The sequence below is a fragment of the Pleurodeles waltl genome, chromosome 12 (genome assembly GCF_031143425.1).
Source record: "Pleurodeles waltl isolate 20211129_DDA chromosome 12, aPleWal1.hap1.20221129, whole genome shotgun sequence".
Lineage (NCBI taxonomy): Eukaryota > Metazoa > Chordata > Amphibia > Caudata > Salamandridae > Pleurodeles > Pleurodeles waltl.
In genome coordinates, this window is record NC_090451.1 from 124,258,800 (window position 1) to 124,277,930 (window position 19,131).

General features: G+C 43.1%; 3 non-coding genes across 3 annotated transcripts; all 3 read right to left on the reverse strand.

The window, feature by feature from the left end:
• Positions 1-3,977: 3,977 nt before the first annotated feature.
• Positions 3,978-4,059, reverse strand: TRNAL-AAG (transfer RNA leucine (anticodon AAG)). Its single transcript has one exon. It is a non-coding gene; the product is annotated as a tRNA-Leu (tRNA).
• Positions 4,060-8,175: 4,116 nt separating this feature from the next.
• Positions 8,176-8,257, reverse strand: TRNAL-AAG (transfer RNA leucine (anticodon AAG)). Its single transcript has one exon. It is a non-coding gene; the product is annotated as a tRNA-Leu (tRNA).
• Positions 8,258-12,359: 4,102 nt separating this feature from the next.
• Positions 12,360-12,441, reverse strand: TRNAL-UAG (transfer RNA leucine (anticodon UAG)). Its single transcript has one exon. It is a non-coding gene; the product is annotated as a tRNA-Leu (tRNA).
• Positions 12,442-19,131: the final 6,690 nt, after the last annotated feature.

Genomic DNA, 19,131 nt, shown 5'->3' on the forward strand with positions numbered 1-19,131 from the left:
TGCGCGCCAAGTCAAATGTAAATGAGCCCCGCAATAAAAATGCACAGAGGATGGTAAAATTCACTTCACTCTGCGCTCGTTGATGCTGAGAGCATGGTTGTCAGCCCGCACGCTTGTTATTTTGATGTGGAATTACTTGATTGCTTTGTGATAATTTTCATTACTCCGAATTGCAAGCTCCCCTACCCCAGTAATAACGTTTGAGGTATTGCCTCCCTACCACACCAACAAGGCCACCCTCTGACCAAGTCCTTTGCCTCTCTTCAGAACTACCATAAGCCCCTCCATGCACTAGGAACTTTTTGCTTGACGACCATGTAGGCGTCCTTGGAATATTGATATTTAGAAGTAACAATGTTTGTTTATTTTAACTAACTGAACTTTTTAGGGTCTTGCTTGATAGACTCTGTAGTATTCAGTAAAGGGCTTGGAGCCAGCATGTCTCTCACCATTTTTTTATTTATGTGGCACTCTTCTTTACAGTTTCCTAATTCATCAAGGCATGTCTTGCATATTTTCTGTTCCTCTCTGTAGAGCAGCGACCAAGCGTTGATTGATTCAGCTTAATCAGTGCCTGACCGCTGCTCCCCACCTGATCAAGGTACTATTTTTTCCTTTTACCTTCTAGTGCCCTGCAAACAGAAGGCTTGTGACTGGCAAAAACATGCCCAGCAGGACAACCAAAACTGTTAAGTTTTAAATTTAAATCTAACTTTCTTTTATTTTGCCAAATCGTCTTTTCCCACGTTCCACGCATGTTTTCTTTTGCTTTTGTTCGTGGGCACTCTTCTCAAAAGATGACGATTAGCTTGTTTAAAATATTGCAAAGCAACAGTGTTTCTTTATTATGTGTAAGTTCTGAAATTATGCTTTAACACATAATCCTGCGGTACACTTCAATCCACCCCACTCCAATCTTCCCCACTACAATCCACCCCATCCAGACCACTTCACCCACACTAATCCATCTCACTCCAGTCCAAATCACTCACCCGAATCCAATCCACTCTAACTCATCCTACTCCAATCCTCTCCACCCACCCCAAGCAAATCTGTCTCACTCCAATGTGCCCCACTATAATAAAAAACAATCTGCACCACTCCAAAACAATCTGTCCCACTCCGATCCAAAACAATCTGCCCCACTCCAATCTGCCCGACTCCACTTCAAAACAATCTCCCCTACTCCAATTCAAAACAATCTACCCCACTGCAATCTGCTGCACTCCAATCCAAAACAAACTACCACACTGCAATCCAAAACAATCTGCCATACTGCAATCGAAAACAATCTGTCCCACCCAAGGCAGTGGTGGCTGGTGCTCTTTGAAAGGAGTGGGTGGGAGGGAAAAATAGTTCATCTGAAGCTAAGTGAAGAAATTGGAATAAAATAGTGCATTTTAACCCCTTCGCTGCCAGGCCTTTTCCCCCTCAGGTGCAGGCATTTTTTTGGCTATTTGGGGCAGGGCGCGCTTAGGCCCTCATACATTTTTGTCCACATAAGCTATCCACGCCAAATGTGCGTGCTTTTTTTCCAACATCCTAGGGATTCTAGAGGTACCCAGACTTTGTGGGTTCCCCTGAAGGAGACCAAGAAATTAGCCAAAATACAGTAAAAATTTAGTTTTTAAAAAAAAAATGGAAAAAAGGGCTGGAGAAGAAGGCTTGTGGTTTTTGTCCCTGAAATTGGCATCAACAAAGGTTTTGCACTGCTAAAATCACCAGCTTCCCAGCTTTCAGGGAAAGGCAGACTTGAATCAGAAAACCCAATTTTTCAACACAATTTTGGCATTTTACTGGGACATACCCCATTTTTACGATTTTGTGTGCTTTTAGCCTCCTTCCAGTCAGTGACAGAAATGGGTGTGAAACCAATGCTGGATCCCAGTAACCTAAACATTTTTTAAAAGAAGACAACATTCTAAATTCAGCAATGGGTAACTTGTGTAGATCTTACAAGTGTTTCCTACAGAAAATAACAACTGAAATAAAAACAAAATATTGAAATTGAGACGAAAAAAACAGCTATTTTCCTCTACGTTTTACTCTGTAACTTTTTTCTGCAATGTCAGATTTTTGAAAGCAATATACCATTACGCCTGCTGGACTCTTCTGGTTGCGGGGATATATAGGGCTTGTAGGTTCATCAAGAACCCTAGGTATCCAGAGAAAATAAATGAGCTGCACCTTGCAGTGGGTTTTCATTCTATACCGGTTATACTGCAATTAATTTGCCGAAGTATATAGAGTGAAAAATAGGTATCAAGAAAACCTTTCTATTTCCAAAATGGGCACAAGATAAGGTGTTGAGGAGCAGTGGTTATTTGCACATCTCTGAATTCTGGGGTGCCCACACTAGAATGCGAATTAAAGGGCATTTCTCAAATAGACGTCTTTTTTACACAGTGTCTTATATTTGGAAGGAAAAAATGTAGATAAAGACAAGGGGCAGTAACACTTGTTTTGCTATTCTATGTTTCCCCAAGTCTCCCGATAATTTTTTTTACCTCACTTGTGTGGGTAGGCCTAGCGCCCGCGACAGGAAGTGCCCCAAAACACAACGTGGACACATCAAATTTTCCCAAAGAAAACCAAAACCTAGGTAAAAGACATTGGCCCTCATTCTGACCTTGGCAGGCGGCGGAGGCCGCCCGCCAAAGTCCCGCCGTCAGATTACCGTTCCGCGGTCGAAAGACCGCGGCGGTAATTCTGTCTTTCCCGCTGGGCTGGCGGGCGGTCGCCTTCAGACCGCCCGCCAGCCCAGCGGGAAAGAGGCTTCCACGATGAAGCCGGCTCGGAATCGAGCCGGCGGAGTGGAAGCTGTGCGACGGGTGCAGTTGCACCCGTCGCGTATTTCACTGTCTGCGCAGCAGACAGTGAAATACATGTAGGGGCCCTCTTACGGGGGCCCCTGCAATGCCCATGCCAGTGGCATGGGCACTGCAGGGGCCCCCAGGGGCCCCGCAACCCCCCCTACCGCCATCCGGATCCCGGCGGTCCGACCGCCGGGATCTGGATGGCGGTAGGGGGGGTCGGAATCCCCGCGGCGGTGCAGCAAGCTGCGCCGCCGCGGAGGATTCAATGGGGCGGCGGTACACTGGCGGGACCCCGCCAGTGGTGCCGGTCCGACCGCGGCTTTACCGCCGCGGTCGGAATCCCCATTGGAGCACCGCCGGCCTGTCGGCGGTGCTCCCGCGGTCCTCCGCCCTGGCGGTCAAAGACCGCCAGGGTCAGAATGACCACCATTGTCATTTGCAATGCCAATAGCTCTAACTCTCACAAATGTGAGACCTTTCGCATTGCAAATGCTTGTTTTTTTGTGCAGGCAAGTGTGCGTGGAGCCTGCTTTGGTTCTTAAGACCTCAGACCTAAAGCAAAGCTTAGACAGAAACATAGCAATGTGCCCTTTGCACACAGTTAGAGATCCTACTAAATGGAGTCATATATAGGTCTGCACGGCCATTTTGCACAATTTTGTTGTGATATAAAGTTTCGGTATAGCTCAATGAGAGCTGGTAGTTATGGCCGAGTGGTTAAGGTGATGGGCTTGAAATCCTTTGGGGGTTCCCTGGGCAGGTATGAATCCTGCTGACTACCTCACTTGTTTATTTTAAACCTGATTTTTAAAATAACTGTAAAGAACACATTTACCAACTTTATTTGGGAAGATAGATAATTTACTTTAAATCTTTATTTAACAGAGGTTCGATTTTATTTTGCAGAGAGAAGAGCGGGTGACCGCGTGGGGAGAACAAATTATTTGTTAAACCTTCCATTTGAAGGTGATCTAAGCAGAATGAAGCAAAACAACAGCAGCGCCAATCAGCCGATTTCTTGGAGTCCACGGTTTAGGAGTTTACTTAGAAGGAGACTGTAAAAGAGTTTTAAAATTAGGGACCTATTGGTAGAGTCACTGTTTATGCAAATTGAAGGGCCAGAAGGGAGATGCGTCATTAAGATCTGTAAAAATCCATCTCTGGCAGCGGTGGGATTTGAACCCACGCCTCCAAAGAGACTGGAGCCTTAATCCAGCGCCTTAGACCGCTCGGCCACGCTACCGTCAGCTTTCTCTGTGTCTGTGCACTTCATGAGCACCGAAACCCTGAGTCTCCTCACTTGGTGTGGAAAGTCGAGTTGCTAAACCATTTCATGGACATGATTACAATGTCGGGAGGGTGATGTGGTAATTGAAGGTTATCTCTCTTACTCAGTCACTGCACAAGTCTTCTCCCAGCTGCTCGGATCAAGTGCAATCACCTTAAAATACAACACTCTCCGAGCAATGACTTCCAACCAAGGTATAAGCACCTGCTCTACATAGGCAACGTGACTCCATCATTTTCTAATGAAACAAATGTTCATACTGGTGGGGTCATTTCTTAGGGTGGGATCTAATGAATGAGCAGTTCATTCAAAAATAACCGAGGAGCTGCACGTATTCATGACATCAGCCCTATTGCCTCAGCCAGTCTCCCCAACAAACTCTTTAGCTTTCCAGTGACGTCATGTCTTTTGTAGCCTATTCACATTCCGCTGTTAATATTTTTTAGCCAATAGCATTTCACAGGCTCCCGTCTTTGAGCTCACATTGAAAAGGCACAAGTCCCAAAATGCAACCGGGTGCTGTTTAAAACTCCAGCACTGGTGGGCGGTGCCCCAGGTGACATGGGGCCCACCTGGATGCTCTGACTGCCTTTCACGTGACAGTCACAGACACACACAGGACAGAGGTTCAAAAGCTATTCTGAAAGAAGTAAGGACAACAGGCCCACGTGAAACTAAACTTTTTAAATAGATGATTTTTGTTTCTATTGACCGGGTTCTCACTCGTTCTGCGCGCCAAGTCAAATGTAAATGAGCCCCGCAATAAAAATGCACAGAGGATGGTAAAATTCACTTCACTCTGCGCTCGTTGATGCTGAGAGCATGGTTGTCAGCCCGCACGCTTGTTATTTTGATGTGGAATTACTTGATTGCTTTGTGATAATTTTCATTACTCCGAATTGCAAGCTCCCCTACCCCAGTAATAACGTTTGAGGTATTGCTTCCCTACCGCACCAACAAGGCCACCGTCTGACCAAGTCCTTTGCCTCTCTTCAGAACTACCATAAGCCCCTCCATGCACTAGGAACTTTTTGCTTGACGACCATCTAGGCGTCCTTGGAATATTGATATTTAGAAGTAACAATGTTTGTTTATTTTAACTAACTGAACTTTTTAGGGTCTCGCTTGATAGACTCTGTAGTATTCAGTAAAGGGCTTGGAGCCCGCATGTCTCTCACCATTTTTTTATTTATGTGGCACTCTTCTTTACAGTTTCCTAATTCATCAAGGCATGTCTTGCATCATTTCCGTTCCTCTCTGTAGAGCAGTGACCAAGCGTTGATTGATTCAGCTTAATCAGTGCCTGACCGCTGCTCCCCACCTGATCAAGGTACTATTTTTTCCTTTTACCTTCTAGTGCCCTGCAAACAGAAGGCTTGTGACTGGCAAAAACATGCCCAGTAGGACAACCAAAACTGTTAAGTTTTAAATTTAAATCTAACTTTCTTTTATTTTGCCAAATCGTCTTTTCCCACGTTCCACGCATGTTTTCTTTTGCTTTTGTTCGTGGGCACTCTTCTCAAAAGATGACGATTAGCTTGTTTAAAATATTGCAAAGCAACAGTGTTTCTTTATTATGTGTAAGTTCTGAAATTATGCTTTAACACATAATCCTGCGGTACACTTCAATCCACCCCACTCCAATCTTCCCCACTACAATCCACCCCATCCAGACCACTTCACCCACACTAATCCACCTCACTCCAGTCCAAATCACTCACCCGAATCCAATCCACTCTAACTCATCCTACTCCAATCCTCTCCACCCACCCCAAGCAAATCTGTCTCACTCCAATGTGCCCCACTATAATAAAAAACAATCTGCACCACTCCAAAACAATCTGTCCCACTCCGATCCAAAACAATCTGCCCCACTCCAATCTGCCCGACTCCACTTCAAAACAATCTCCCCTACTCCAATTCAAAACAATCTACCCCACTGCAATCTGCTGCACTCCAATCCAAAACAAACTACCACCCTGCAATCCAAAACAATCTGCCATACTGCAATCGAAAACAATCTGTCCCCCCCAAGGCAGTGGTGGCTGGTGCACTTTGAAAGGAGTGGGTGGGAGGGAAAAATAGTTCATCTGAAGCTAAGTGAAGAAATTGGAATAAAATAGTGCATTTTAACCCCTTCGCTGCCAGGCCTTTTCCCCCTCAGGTGCAGGCATTTTTTTGGCTATTTGGGGCAGGGCGCGCTTAGGCCCTCATACATTTTTGTCCACATAAGCTATCCACGCCAAATGTGCGTCCTTTTTTCCAACATCCTAGGGATTCTAGAGGTACCCAGACTTTGTGGGTTCCCCTGAAGGAGACCAAGAAATTAGCCAAAATACAGTAAAAATTTAGTTTTTAAAAAAAAAATGGAAAAAAGGGCTGGAGAAGAAGGCTTGTGGTTTTTGTCCCTGAAATTGGCATCAACAAAGGGTTTGCACTGCTAAAATCACCAGCTTCACAGCTTTCAGGGACAGGCAGACTTGAATCAGAAAACTAAATTTGTCAACACAATTTTGGCATTTTACTGGGACATACCCCATTTTTACGATTTTGTGTGCTTTTAGCCTCCTTCCAGTCAGTGACAGAAATGGGTGTGAAACCAATGCTGGATCCCAGTAACCTAAACATTTTTTAAAAGAAGACAACATTCTGAATTCAGCAATGGGTAACTTGTGTAGATCTTACAAGTGTTTCCTACAGAAAATAACAACTGAAATAAAAAAAAAAAATTGAAATTGAGAAGAAAAAAACAGCCATTTTCCTCTACGTTTTACTCTGTAACTTTTTTCTGCAATGTCAGATTTTTGAAAGCAATATACCATTACGCCTGCTGGACTCTTCTGGTTGCGGGGATATATAGGGCTTGTAGGTTCATCAAGAACCCTAGGTATCCAGAGAAAATAAATGAGCTGCACCTTGCAGTGGGTTTTCATTCTATACCGGTTATACTGCAATTAATTTGCCGAAGTATATAGAGTGAAAAATAGGTATCAAGAAAACCTTTCTATTTCCAAAATGGGCACAAGATAAGGTGTTGAGGAGCAGTGGTTATTTGCACATCTCTGAATTCTGGGGTGCCCACACTAGAATGCGAATTAAAGGGCATTTCTCAAATAGACGTCTTTTTTACACAGTGTCTTATATTTGGAAGGAAAAAATGTAGATAAAGACAAGGGGCAGTAACACTTGTTTTGCTATTCTATGTTTCCCCAAGTCTCCCTATAAAAATGATACCTCACTTGTGTGGGTAGGCCTAGCGCCCGCGACAGGAAGTGCCCCAAAACACAACGTGGACACATCAAATTTTCCCAAAGAAAACCAAAACCTAGGTAAAAGACATTGTCATTTGCAACGCCAATAGCTCTAACTCTCACAAATGTGAGACCTTTCGCATTGCAAATGCTTGTTTTTTTGTGCAGGCAAGTGTGCGTGGAGCCTGCTTTGGTTCTTAAGACCTCAGACCTAAAGCAAAGCTTAGACAGAAACATAGCAATGTGCCCTTTGCACACAGTTAGAGATCCTACTAAATGGAGTCATATATAGGTCTGCACGGCCATTTTGCACAATTTTGTTGTGATATAAAGTTTCGGTATAGCTCAATGAGAGCTGGTAGTTATGGCCGAGTGGTTAAGGTGATGGGCTTGAAATCGTTTGGGGGTTCCCTGGGCAGGTTTGAATCCTGCTAACTACCTCACTTGTTTATTTTAAACCTGATTTTTAAAATAACTGTGAAGAACACATTTACCAACTTTATTTGGGAAGATAGATAATTTACTTTAAATCTTTATTTAACAGAGGTTCGATTTTATTTTGCAGAGAGAAGAGCGGGTGACCGCGTGGGGAGAACAAATTATTTGTTAAACCTTCCATTTGAAGGTGATCTAAGCAGAATGAAGCAAAACAACAGCAGCGCCAATCAGCCGATTTCTTGGAGTCCACGGTTTAGGAGTTTACTTAGAAGGAGACTGTAAAAGAGTTTTAAAGTTAGGGACCTATTGGTAGAGTCACTGTTTATGCAAATTGAAGGGTCAGAAGGGAGATGCGTCATTAAGATCTGTAAAAATCCATCTCTGGCAGCGGTGGGATTTGAACCCACGCCTCCAAAGAGACTTGAGCCTTAATCCAGCGCCTTAGACCGCTCGGCCACGCTACCTGCTGCTCTCAATGTGTCTGTGCACTTCATGAGCACCGAAACCCTGAGTCTCCTCACTTAGTGTGGAAAGTCGAGTTGATAAACCATTTCATGGACATGATTACAATGTCGGGAGGGTGATGTGGTAATTGAAGGTTATCTCTCTTACTCAGTCACTGCACAAGTCTTCTCCCACCTGCTCGGACCTAGTGCAATCACCTTAAAAGACAACACTCTCCGAGCAATGACTTCCAACCAAGGTATAAGCACCTGCTCTACATAGGCAATGTGACTCTATCATTTTCTAATGAAACAAGTGTTCATACTGGTGGGCTCATTTCTTAGGGTGGGATCTAATGAATGAGCAGTTCATTCAAAAATAACTGAGGAGTTGCACGTATTCATGACATCAGCCCTATTGCCGCACCCAGTCTCCCCAACATACTCTTTAGCTTTCCAGTGACGTCATGTCTTGTGTGGCCTATTCACATTCCGCTGTTAATACTTTTTAGCCAATAGAATTTCACAGGCTCCCGTCTTTGAGCTCACATTGAAAAGGCACAAGTCCCAAAATGCAACCGGGTGCTGTTTAAAACTCCAGCACTGGTGGGCGGTGCCCCAGGTGACATGGGGCCCACCTGGATGCTCTGACTGCCTTTCACGTGACAGTCACAGACACACACAGGACAGAGGTTCAAAAGCTATTCTGAAAGAAGTAAGGACAACAGGCCCACGTGAAACTAAACTTTTTAAATAGATGATTTTTGTTTCTATTGACCGGGTTCTCACTCGTTCTGCGCGCCAAGTCAAATGTAAATGAGCCCCGCAATAAAAATGCACAGAGGATGGTAAAATTCACTTCACTCTGCGCTCGTTGATGCTGAGAGCATGGTTGTCAGCCCGCACGCTTGTTATTTTGATGTGGAATTACTTGATTGCTTTGTGATAATTTTCATTACTCCGAATTGGAAGCTCCCCTACCCCAGTAATAACGTTTGAGGTATTGCCTCCCTACCACACCAACAAGGCCACCCTCTGACCAAGTCCTTTGCCTCTCTTCAGATCTACCATAAGCCCCTCCATTCACTAGGAACTTTTTGCTTGACGACCATCTAGGCGTCCTTGGAATATTGATATTTAGAAGTAACAATGTTTGTTTATTTTAACTAACTGAACTTTTTAGGGTCTCGCTTGATAGACTCTGTAGTATTCAGTAAAGGGCTTGGAGCCCGCATGTCTCTCACCATTTTTTTATTCATGTGGCACTCTTCTTTACAGTTTCCTAATTCATCAAGGCATGTCTTGCATAATTTCCGTTCCTCTCTGTAGAGCAGCGACCAAGCGCTGATTGATTCAGCTTAATCAGTGCCTGACCGCTGCTCCCCACCTGATCAAGGTACTATTTTTTCCTTTTACCTTCTAGTGCCCTGCAAACAGAAGGCTTGTGACTGGCAAAAACATGCCCAGCAGGACAACCAAAACTGTTAAGTTTTAAATTTAAATCTAACTTTCTTTTATTTTGCCAAATCGTCTTTTCCCACGTTCCACGCATGTTTTCTTTTGCTTTTGTTCGTGGGCACTCTTCTCAAAAGATGACGATTAGCTTGTTTAAAATATTGCAAAACAACAGTGTTTCTTTATTATGTGTAAATTCTGAAATTATGCTTTGACTCATAATCCACCCCACTCCAATCTGCCCCACTACAATCCACCCCCATCCAGACCACTTCACCCACACTAATCCACCTCACTCCAGTCCAAATCACTCACCCGAATCCAATCCACTCTAACTCATCCCACTCCAACCCTCTCCAGCCACCCCTATCAAATCTGTCTCACTCCAATTTGCCCCACTCTAATAAAAAACAATCTGCACCACTTCAAAACAATCTGTCCTACTCCGATCCAAAACAATCTGACCCACTCCAATCTGCTCGACTCCACTTCAAAACAATCTCCCCTACTCCAATTCAAAACAATCTACCCCACTGCAATCTTCTGCACTCCAATCCAAAACAAACTACCACACTGCAATCCAAAACAATCTGCCATACTGCAATCGAAAACAATCTGTCCCACCCCAGGCAGTGGTGGCTGGTGCACTTTGAAAGGAGGGGGTGGGAGGGAACAATAGTTCATCTGAAGCTAAGTGAAGAAATTGGAATAAAATAGTGCATTTTAACCCCTTCGCTGCCAGGCCTTTTCCCCCTCAGGTGCCAGGCATTTTTTTGGCTATTTGGGGCAGGACGCGCTTAGGCCATCATACATTTTTGTCCACATAAGCTACCCACGCCAAATTTGTGTCCTTTTTTTGCAACATCCTAGGGATTCTAGAGGTACCCAGACTTTGTGGGTTCCCCTGAAGGAGACCAAGAAATTAGCCAAAATACAGTAAAAATGTATTTTTAAAAAAATAAATGGAAAAAAGGGCTGGAGAAGAAGGCTTGTGGTTTTTGTCCCTGAAATTGGCATCCACAAAGGGTTTGCAGTGCTAAAATCACCAGCTTCCCAGCTTTCAGGGACAGGCAGACTTGAATCAGAAAACCCAATTTTTCAACTCAATTTTGGCATTTTAGTGGGACATACCCCATTTTTTTGATTTTGTGTGCTTTTAGCCTCCTTCCAGTCAGTGACAGAAATGGGTGTGAAACCAATGCTGGATCCCAGTAACCTAAACATTTGTGAAAAGAAGACAACATTCTGAATTCAGCAAAGGGTAACTTGTGTAGATCTTACAAGGGTTTCCTACAGAAAATAACAACTGAACTAAAAAAAAATATTGAAATTGAGGTGAAAAAACCAGCCATTTTTCTCTACGTTTTACTCTGTAACTTTTTTCTGCAATGTCAGAATTTTGAAAGCCATATACCGTTACGTCTGCTGGACTCTTCTGGTTGCGGGGATATATTGGGCTTGTAGGTTCATCAAGAACCCTAGGTATCCAGAGAAAATAAATGAGCTGCACCTTGCAGTGGGTTTTCTTTCTATAATGGGTATACAGCAATTAATTTGCCGAAGTATAAAGAGTGAAAAATAGGTATCAAGAAAACCTTTCTATTTCCAAAATGGGCACAAGATAAGGTGTTGAGGAGCAGTGGTTATTTGCACATCTCTGAATTCTGGGGTGCCCACACTAGCATGCGAATTAAAGGGCATTTCTCATATAGATGTTTTTGTTACACACTGTCTTATATTTGGAAGGAAAAAATGTAGATAAAGACAAGGGGCAGTAACACTTGTTTTGCTATTCTATGTTTCCTCAAGTCTCCCGATAAAAATGGTACCGCACTTGTGTGGGTAGGCCTAGCGCCCGCGACAGGAAGTGCCCCAAAACACAACGTGGACACATACAATTTTCCCAAGGAAAACCAAAACCTAGGTAAAAGACATTGTCATTTGCAACGCCAATAGCTCTAACTCTCCCAAATGTGAGACCTTTCGCATTGCAAATGCTTGTTTTTTTGTGCAGACAAGTATTCGTGGAGCCTGCTTTGGTTCTTAAGACCTCAGACCTAAAGCAAAGCTTAGACAGAAACATAGCAATGTGCCCTTTGCACACAGTTATAGATCCTACTAAATGGAGTTATATATAGGTGTGCACGGCCATTGTGCACAATTCTGTTGTGATATAAAGTTTCGGTATGGGTTATTGAGAGTTCGTAGTTATGGCCGAGTGGCTACGGTGATGAGCTTGAAATTCATTGGGGGTTCATTGCGCAGGTTCGAATCCTGCCGAGTACGTCACTTGTTTATTTTAAACCTGATATTTAAAATAACTGTGAAGAACACATTCACCATCTTTATTTGGGAAGATAGATAATTTGCTTTAAATCTTTATTTAACAGAGGTTCGATTTTATTTTGCAGAGAGAAGAGCGGGGTGACCGCGTGGGGAGAACAAATTATTTGTTAAACCTTCCATTTGAAGGTGATCTAAGCAGAATGAAGGAAAACAACAGCAGAGCCCATCAGCCGATTTCTTGGGAGTCCACGGTTTAGGAGTTTACTTAGAAGGAGACTGTAAAAGAGTTTTAAAATTAGGGACCTATTGGTAGAGTCAACGTGCATGCAAATTGAAGGTGCAGGAGGGAGATGCGTCATTAAGATCTGTTAAAATCCATCACTGGCAGCGGTGGGATTCGAAGCCAAGCCTCCAAAGAGACTGGAGCCTAAATCCAGCGCCTTAGACCGCTCGGCCACGCTACCTTCAGTTTTCTGTGTGTCTGTGCACTTCATGAGCACCGAAACCCTGCGTCTTGGCACTTAGTGTGGAAAGTCGAGTCGATAAACCGTTTAAAGGACATGATTACAATGTCGGGAGGGTGATGTGGTAATTGAAGGTTATCTCTCTTACTCAGTCACTGCACAAGTCTTCTCCCACCTGCTCGGACCTAGTGCAATCACCTTAAAAGACAACACTCTCCGAGCAATGACTTCCAACTGATAGAGCGGTCCGTACTAATAATTTTACCTGTTTCGGACGCTCTTTAGGCCGATGAATCTTTTGACTTAGTGGGAACTCTCTTTACTCTCAATCAATCAATTTAATTAAAATCAATAATCAATAACGAACATAAGCAATACCTTGTTCGACATAACACTTGACAATTAATCCAGAATACATTTCGACGAACCCTGCCCTTTCAGTCAGGAATAACCTCACCAGTTTATTCAAAGTTAGTGAATTTTATTTCCCTATATTAGCAAAGCTAGCACAATATAGATGTGTCTCAACACCAGATGATAAACATAAATGAACATTAATAGCTGTCCATAACGGCGGAACAAGTGTAATCTATGAAGCATTTGAATCACAAGGCATTCGATAATAGCAATGCAAATCACTAATACGATAATCTGTAATGAACTAATTGCATACATTTAGTCAGCATAACAAGATTTCAAATTGCATCGTGCGACCTATGGAATCCTCGTCTAACCTCAAATTAGCATCGGCATGTGGGACTTCATGCAAAAACAATTTAGCAACATTAATTTAGAAAACTCCTAAATAGGGCCCTTATCAAAATCAGCAGTTGGTTACCTAAAAGAAACACAATGCAATTGTACAATTTCCTTTCATATTTACCAATTATGATCAGCATACAAGGAAGACTTCGTCTCACAGGAACCGTTCTTCGGTCATCATGGGTACCGTTTCGATCAGCATAGGACGGGACAAAGGGGCAGGGGTGGACGGGGCAATTGCCTCACGGCGGCAAGGTAAAACTACTACTTCATGCAAAGGGACAAATCAAAGTTAAAGTCTCTAGGACATGAATCATTTAAAGTCTCTTTCTCTCGATTAGAGAAAGAATCAAAGTCTCTCAAAAGGGCGTCGCAGCAAAGTGGGCCATAATAGCTACGAAGTCAAAATGGCGGGATGTCCAATAATGGCCGTAATGGCTATAATGGCAATAATGGCTACCTTCTTCTCGTGCACCTGGGTTTTATAGACATCAGTTCAAATCCAGTAGGGTCTTCCATTGGAGGGTTCATAGGTTAGCTTCAAATTGACCAATCAAAAACGACAGTTCTCAAGCTTTTACTTAAGCATACATTATCCTTGGAGATGGGTACGCAAGTTGCAACATTGTCTACCAATTAGCTCACTTTCAGAGCCTCCATTGTCCGCACCTGCAAATCGACCTTGAAGTAAGGAGAAAATATGCCAGGCTGGCACGAAACCTTAAGATAAGCATGTGAACAGTTTCTGTGGAAAAGTACAGCTTCAAGCAAAAATACACGTTTATTAGCACAGTGGAAAAATACGAGCATCTAAACCGTGAGACCAGGCAACTAGGCCAAAGCCTCCGCTAAAGTCATGCTAAGCTAAAGCATTTCAAACAAGCAAATCATAGCACACATTTATGATTATGTCGGATTAGTGCAATTCTAATACACCACGTTATATAAACCACGCGTATAAATGTTGGCAAACTACTCTGAGGGCACATTTTGTCCCCGTACAATCTTTATTAGTTCGGTTAAAGTCACACATGATTATTTCAGCACTACGTTAAGCGTTAATAAATCAAAACCTTCATTTTCTGCTTCATCAATCCCTCCTCTGATGACTACTTGTCATCACACAAATCATGCCCACAAATTTTATTCCATTAAAATTCTGTCAGTTCCCTTTTCCTTTTAGTTCCCCTAGTTTGCGCTTTGTATTCTTCTGCCATTCTTTTCATAATTTTCTCTTCTTTTCTTCTTTTAATTCTTTCCATAATCATTATTATTCCCCTTTTTATTCCCCAAATTCCAAATACACAAATTATAACTATTAATATTCCTTCTATTATTTTCAATAATATTCCATTCCAAATTCCCCCAATCCAATGTCCCACTGAAGCAAGTCCCTTTCCAACCTTCTCCCACACTCCTGGTTCTTTCAATTCCTTCAAATCTGCACTCTCTTTTGTTAGATTAGCAAGCATAGTTTTAATTTTCACACTATTGTCGGGTATATAGGTACAACAGTGTCGTGCACCAAGCATTTTGCAAACGCCTCCATCCTTTGCTAAAAGAATGTCTAAAGCAAGCCTATTTTGAAGAGTCATAGCTCTTTCCGCTGCAAGTTCAGCATCTATCAGGATTATAGCACCTGAAAACTTTGTCAACATGTTATCCACTATAGTAGACAACTTTCTTATCTTGATGGAATTCAACACAACTCCCAATGAAGGAATCATGGCTCCAAATATATCTCCTACCACAGCAGCTGCGGTCTCTCTTTTCTGGATACAATGGGATCCAGATGTCTTTTGAATCATCGATACGTCATCCAGTTGATAAACCTTCGGGAACACTATACCCAAATAACATCTCCCCCACCATCCCTTTGGAAGACGATAATAGGCATTATACCCACAAATGTAATATACACCTGGAATGACAGGGTCAAGTCCGTTCATCATGAATGTCCATTTGGCCTTAAAAATAAACATATGTTTACACTCACTTGCTCCTACAAAAATATTATCATAATAAGATTCACCTCGATATATACAAAATTTCCCTACATGCCAAGCATCTAAAGCTATTTTCCCTTGTGTCTTTATTGCAGCAAAATCATAATTATCTACTGAAGTCCTCTTATGTAATTCCTGTTCTAATTTCGCCTTCATTTGTGCTCTTCTATCATCTGTGCGATCTAAAAAACTTATTTCTACAGCAGAGACTGAGCAAGTGAGGTTCTCCCTATGAGCATGAGCCGTTTCAAAAGGTTGCATTGGCTCGAAAAATTCCCTCATTATTTTAGCATCCCAGTCTTTAGCAGTCTGGCTTAGCTGCGCTATTATAGGAACATAAGCAAAGGTAACTTCATAATTCGAGTAAAAATACTGTATGTTAGTTTGACCATAAAACCTAGACATTACTATACTACATGTAATCCCGTATGTAAGAGGCATGTGGTGATAAGTTACCCCTTCCTTTACTGATGTCGGTATCTGTGTACACACATAACAATCTTTCGCATCCATAGTCTCAACATACTCTGTTAGCAAGCGATAGAAAACGTTATACGAAAGCTCTTTCTTATCGTGCAAGAGCCTTTCATCCAATGCTAGCCTTTTCAATGGGGTTAGTTCAGTGACAGTAACAGGAGCAATAGTTGAAGCCTCAATATTCTCATTCTCACCCTTTCCATGCATTCCAAGCACAATTGCCATTATTATTAGTACACATGTAATTACCAAGCCTATACACACATATTTACAATATTTCTTTCTATTATTTTGTGTAGCGTACCTAGTCATGATCTGTATAGAATCAGAGAGCTAGAAGCACCTATAAATGAATACTATTTAGCGATTCAGTTACAAAGCTGAACGAGCGCTATGTTCACACCGTCTTCTTTAAAAGGCCAGTCACTTTTCAGTTAGCAGCATTTGTCTCAATTCGGCAATAACTCAGTCTTTATAGGTTTAGCAAATGTCTCATCCGGTTTAGCAATGTCTCAGCTGGTTGTTTGTTTCACGTTAGATTGTAGCAAGCAATATCATTTACTACTTTTTTTCAATCGACAGAGTCTATGAAACTTTTCTTTTCTATTGGTATCTCTTCTTCTTCTTCGTTCTCGATGCTTAGAGATACAAACTCATCAGTCCAATCGTCATTGACTGCATATGCCCATTCAGGACCGGAATATCTCCTGTTTGGTATTCTTTTCCTTTTCAATTTTGCTTCTCTTTTCGACTCTGCTTCGCTGGCACTTTCCTCTTTTGTCAAGTCTTTTTCCTCACTTGACGATTGTTCCACGACAGTCACTTCCTTTCTTTTCTCTTTCACTTTTGGCCTTCCTCCTTCGTTCAAACTTTCTTTACCCCTTTCTTTTATTGGTGAGATACCTAGTCTTCTCTTTGCACCGTGTCCATTTGATGGACCTGCTGTCTTTTCTGTGGAAGCTTGAACCTTTTCGTTCTGTTCTGCCTCGTTCCCTCCTTCTGGGGAATCAATCACGTTCTCTTTTTCTTTTTCAGTATCGTCTGCTTCCGGGAAAGCCCTCCTCTGATCAGGCTCTCCTGCCTTTTCACCTTTTTCTAGCCCTTCGTCGCCGTTACTTTCTTCAGGCTCTTTATCACTTTCAGCTGCTTCAGGCTCCTTGTCACCTTCAGCTGCTTCAGGCGTTTTGCTACCCTCAGCTGCTTCAGGTTGTTTGTCACCTTCAGCTTCTTCGTCGCTGTCTGAACTTTCTCCTTGGCCTTCCCCAAGTGAGTCGGACTCTTCGTTCTCCAATAATATCTCTCTCTCTCTTGCTTCTGCCTGTTCGTTTTCAGTTCGCTTTTGTTCTGTCTCAGCACTCGGCACTGTTTTATCAGGCACTGGCAGTTTCAGCGCTTCAACTTCCTCATCTGTGGGACACAACACCTTCTTTGTGTGACTGGCGTGAATCCAGTTGGGAACCCCCGCACACTTCACAGCGGTAGTTGTCGTCAGGATCACTTGGAAAGGGCCTTTCCAACGGGGTTCCAGACACGATTTTCTCACGTGCTTCTTTACCACGACCCAGTCACCTGCTTTCAGTGCGTGTCCTGGACCTTGGATCGGTGGCAAGGTGGTCGCTTCCACCTGGTGAGAGAAAGAGCGAGCCACGTCAGCCAGACCCTTGCAGTAGTCTAACACCATATCATCTGTAATATTCAAAAGCGCGTTTGCGGGAACTGCAGGAAGTCTCATAGCCCTGCCCATGAGAATTTCATGCGGAGACAATCCAGTCTTTCTATCAGGAGTGTTTCTCATTGACATTAGAACTAAGGGCAATGCGTCAGGCCATTTCAAATTTGTCGATGCACATATTTTCGCCATCCTTGATTTCAGTGTACCATTCATCTGCTCCACCAGTCCTGATGCCTCAGGGCGGTAGCTACAGTGCAGCTTTTGCTCAATGTTCAGCGCTTCGCAAAGTAACTTTATCACCTCGTTATTGAAGTGACTTCCCCTATCTGATTCTAAAGAGATCGGGAATCCGAAACGTGGTATTAACTCTCTCAACAATAGCTTGGCAACTGTAAGGCTGTCATTTCTACGTGTGGGGTATGCCTCAATCCAGTGACTAAAGATGCACACAATTACCAACACATATTTCAGACCTCCGTGCACAGGCATCTCAATGAAATCCATCTGCATTCGACTGAAAGGCACGCTTGCCCTACCAATGTGACTCACGTTCACTACCGTTCCCTTTCCTGGGTTCATCTGCTGGCAAGTGACACATCGATGGCAAACTGCTTCTGCAGCTTGACGAAATCTGGGGTTAAACCAATCAGTTTTGAACAATCTTATCATGGCATCTCTCCCTAGGTGAGCTTGCCCATGATAGAACCGCGCAAGCTGTGATAAGAGACTGTTTGGCAAAACAAATTTTCCCTCATTTGAAACCCATAACTCGTCTGGTCTCTTTATACATTGTGATTTAATCCAGGAATCTCTTTCATCCTCCCTGACATTATTTTTTAATGCTTTTAGTTCATCTATTGTATCTACAACCTTCAAGGCAAATGCTTCAGCTGGTTCGAGTTCTGGCTCATTTATCGTATTCCAATCATCCCTGAGTAATATACAGTTCAAGGCACAAAATCTTGCGACTTGATCCGCATATGCATTTCCCAGAGAAACATAGTCCTGTCCCTTCGTATGAGCACTACACTTTACCACTGCAACTTCGGCTGGCACTTGAATGGCGTGTAACAATTCCCTTATCCTCTCCCCGTTCTTCACTGGGGATCCTGAAGAAGTCAGGAAACCTCTCTGTGACCATAGTTGTCCAAAGTCATGCACAATCCCAAACCCATATTGACTATCCGTGTAAATGGTGACTTTCATCAAGGCAGACAGTTGACATGCTCTTGTAAGGGCTACAAGTTCTGCTACTTGTGCAGAATAGACTCCTTGAAGCCATCCCGCTTCCAAGACCCCTGTTACAGTACATACAGCATATCCTGCTTTCAAAATCCCCATCCCGTCCCTTAGACATGAACCATCAACAAAAAGAATTTGGTCATTTTCATCAAGTTTAGTATCCTTGATGTCCGGTCGAGGTTTTGTGCAAAATTCAGTCACCTGAAGGCAGTCATGCTCGACGTCTTCAGCGTTCTCAATTTCAGCATTTTCTCCAGGGGGCAAGGTTGCTGGATTCAATGTGTGCACCTTTTCAGCTGCACATTCGGTGAGCCCAGAATTATCGTTTCATACCTTGTGAGTCTTGCTCCAGTCATGTGTTGCGTTCGGGAGCGGGTCAAAAGTATTTCAACTGAGTGAGGGACCATGACTGTTACTGGGTGTCCCATCACTATTCCTTCACTCTGAGTGAGGCTGATACCAACTGCTGCTACGGCGCGCAAACACCCTGGGAGTGCTGCTGCGACCGGATCCAAAGTAGCTGAAAAATAC